Source organism: Hypomesus nipponensis, chromosome 25 (genome assembly GCF_054491055.1).
Source record: "Hypomesus nipponensis isolate SF chromosome 25, ASM5449105v1, whole genome shotgun sequence".
Lineage (NCBI taxonomy): Eukaryota > Metazoa > Chordata > Actinopteri > Osmeriformes > Osmeridae > Hypomesus > Hypomesus nipponensis.
The window spans coordinates 14,355,001-14,357,500 of NC_140385.1; the positions used below are offsets into that span (position 1 = coordinate 14,355,001).

A 2,500-nucleotide genomic window follows, 5' to 3' on the forward strand; every position below is an offset into this window, starting at 1 on the left:
AGCTTCCAGCCCCTTTCATGAAGGACTACTTGTGCATATTGCAAGATTTCAGTTTCTAAGTGAATGAGCAAAAGAGCATACAGCACCTGGTATTCCCAGGCGGTCTCCCATCCAAGTACTAACCAGGCCCGACCCTGCTTAGCTTCCGAGATCAGACGAGATTGGGCGTTGCCAGGCTGGTATGGCCGTACGAAATAAGTTGACAACCATAGGCTACTTATCCATATACAGATTTAGCAATTGACAATGCAAGGTAGTCTCTCTCTCTCTCTCTCTCTCTCGTGTCAAAATGAAAACAGCTTCCAGCCCCTTTCATGAAGGACTACTTGTGCACATTGCAAGATGTCAGTTTCTAAGTGAATGAGCAAAAGAGCATACAGCACCTGGTATTCCCAGGCGGTCTCCCATCCAAGTACTAACCAGGCCCGACCCTGCTTAGCTTCCGAGATCAGACGAGATCGGGCGTTGCCAGGCTGGTATGGCCGTACGAAATAAGTTGACAACCATAGGCTACTTATCCATATACAGATTTAGCAATTGACAATGCAAGGTAGTCTCTCTCTCTCTCGTGTCAAAATGAAAACAGCTTCCAGCCCCTTTCATGAAGGACTACTTGTGCATATTGCAAGATTTCAGTTTCTAAGTGAATGAGCATACAGCACCTGGTATTCCCAGGCGGTCTCCCATCCAAGTACTAACCAGGCCCGACCCTGCTTAGCTTCCGAGATCAGACGAGATCGGGCGTTGCCAGGCTGGTATGGCCGTACGAAATAAGTTGACAACCATAGGCTACTTATCCATATACAGATTTAGCAATTGACAATGCAAGGTGGTCTCTCTCTCTCTCTCTCTCTCTCTCTCTCTCTCTCTCTCTCTCGTGTCAAAATGAAAACAGTTTCCAGCCCCTTTCATCAAGGACTACTTGTGCATATTGCAAGATGTCAGTTTCTAAGTGAATGAGCAAAAGAGCATACAGCACCTGGTATTCCCAGGCGGTCTCCCATCCAAGTACTAACCAGGCCCGACCCTGCTTAGCTTCCGAGATCAGACGAGATCGGGCGTTGCCAGGCTGGTATGGCCGTACGAAATAAGTTGACAACCATAGGCTACTTATCCATATACAGATTTAGCAATTGACAATGCAAGGTAGTCTCTCTCTCTCTCTCTCTCGTGTCAAAATGAAAACAGCTTCCAGCCCCTTTCATGAAGGACTACTTGTGCATATTGCAAGATGTCAGTTTCTAAGTGAATGAGCAAAAGAGCATACAGCACCTGGTATTCCCAGGCGGTCTCCCATCCAAGTACTAACCAGGCCCGACCCTGCTTAGCTTCCGAGATCAGGCGTTGCCAGGCTGGTATGGCCGTACTAAATAAGTTGACAACCATAGGCTACTTATCCATATACAGATTTAGCAATTGACAATGCAAGGTAGTCTCTCTCTCTCTCTCTCTCTCTCTCTCTCTCTCGTGTCAAAATGAAAACAGCTTCCAGCCCCTTTCATGAAGGACTACTTGTGCATATTGCAAGATGTCAGTTTCTAAGTGAATGAGCAAAAGAGCATACAGCACCTGGTATTCCCAGGCGGTCTCCCATCCAAGTACTAACCAGGCCCGACCCTGCTTAGCTTCCGAGATCAGACGAGATTGGGCGTTGCCAGGCTGGTATGGCCGTACGAAATAAGTTGACAACCATAGGCTACTTATCCATATACAGATTTAGCAATTGACAATGCAAGGTAGTCTCTCTCTCTCTCTCTCTCTCGTGTCAAAATGAAAACAGCTTCCAGCCCCTTTCATGAAGGACTACTTGTGCACATTGCAAGATGTCAGTTTCTAAGTGAATGAGCAAAAGAGCATACAGCACCTGGTATTCCCAGGCGGTCTCCCATCCAAGTACTAACCAGGCCCGACCCTGCTTAGCTTCCGAGATCAGACGAGATCGGGCGTTGCCAGGCTGGTATGGCCGTACGAAATAAGTTGACAACCATAGGCTACTTATCCATATACAGATTTAGCAATTGACAATGCAAGGTAGTCTCTCTCTCTCTCTCTCGTGTCAAAATGAAAACAGCTTCCAGCCCCTTTCATGAAGGACTACTTGTGCATATTGCAAGATTTCAGTTTCTAAGTGAATGAGCATACAGCACCTGGTATTCCCAGGCGGTCTCCCATCCAAGTACTAACCAGGCCCGACCCTGCTTAGCTTCCGAGATCAGACGAGATCGGGCGTTGCCAGGCTGGTATGGCCGTACGAAATAAGTTGACAACCATAGGCTACTTATCCATATACAGATTTAGCAATTGACAATGCAAGGTGGTCTCTCTCTCTCTCTCTCTCTCTCTCTCTCTCTCTCTCTCTCTCGTGTCAAAATGAAAACAGTTTCCAGCCCCTTTCATGAAGGACTACTTGTGCATATTGCAAGATGTCAGTTTCTAAGTGAATGAGCAAAAGAGCATACAGCACCTGGTATTCCCAGGCGGTCTCCCATCCAAGTACTAA

The 2,500-nt window shown here is 47.0% G+C and overlaps 6 non-coding genes and 3 pseudogenes across 6 annotated transcripts in view; all 9 read right to left on the reverse strand.

Moving 5' to 3' along the window:
• Window positions 1–74: 74 nt before the first annotated feature.
• Window positions 75–193, reverse strand: LOC146225061 (5S ribosomal RNA; annotated as a pseudogene).
• Window positions 194–371: 178 nt separating this feature from the next.
• LOC146225062 (5S ribosomal RNA) lies at window positions 372–490 on the reverse strand. Its single transcript, XR_014747753.1, has one exon. It is a non-coding gene; the product is annotated as a 5S ribosomal RNA (ribosomal RNA).
• A 160-nt stretch (window positions 491–650) lies between these two features.
• Window positions 651–769, reverse strand: LOC146225063 (5S ribosomal RNA). The gene has a single exon (XR_014747754.1). It is a non-coding gene; the product is annotated as a 5S ribosomal RNA (ribosomal RNA).
• Window positions 770–967: 198 nt separating this feature from the next.
• On the reverse strand, window positions 968–1,086 carry LOC146225064 (5S ribosomal RNA). Its single transcript, XR_014747755.1, has one exon. It is a non-coding gene; the product is annotated as a 5S ribosomal RNA (ribosomal RNA).
• Window positions 1,087–1,260: 174 nt separating this feature from the next.
• LOC146225065 (5S ribosomal RNA) lies at window positions 1,261–1,369 on the reverse strand (annotated as a pseudogene).
• A 188-nt stretch (window positions 1,370–1,557) lies between these two features.
• Window positions 1,558–1,676, reverse strand: LOC146225066 (5S ribosomal RNA; annotated as a pseudogene).
• Window positions 1,677–1,852: 176 nt separating this feature from the next.
• On the reverse strand, window positions 1,853–1,971 carry LOC146225067 (5S ribosomal RNA). Its single transcript, XR_014747756.1, has one exon. It is a non-coding gene; the product is annotated as a 5S ribosomal RNA (ribosomal RNA).
• A 164-nt stretch (window positions 1,972–2,135) lies between these two features.
• Window positions 2,136–2,254, reverse strand: LOC146225068 (5S ribosomal RNA). The gene has a single exon (XR_014747757.1). It is a non-coding gene; the product is annotated as a 5S ribosomal RNA (ribosomal RNA).
• A 198-nt stretch (window positions 2,255–2,452) lies between these two features.
• The window catches only part of LOC146225069 (5S ribosomal RNA), a 119-nt gene continuing 71 nt past the window's right edge, over window positions 2,453–2,500 (reverse strand). Inside the window, exon 1 of the ribosomal RNA XR_014747758.1 lies at window positions 2,453–2,500. This exon is cut by the window's right edge and continues 71 nt beyond it. This is a non-coding gene — a ribosomal RNA (5S ribosomal RNA).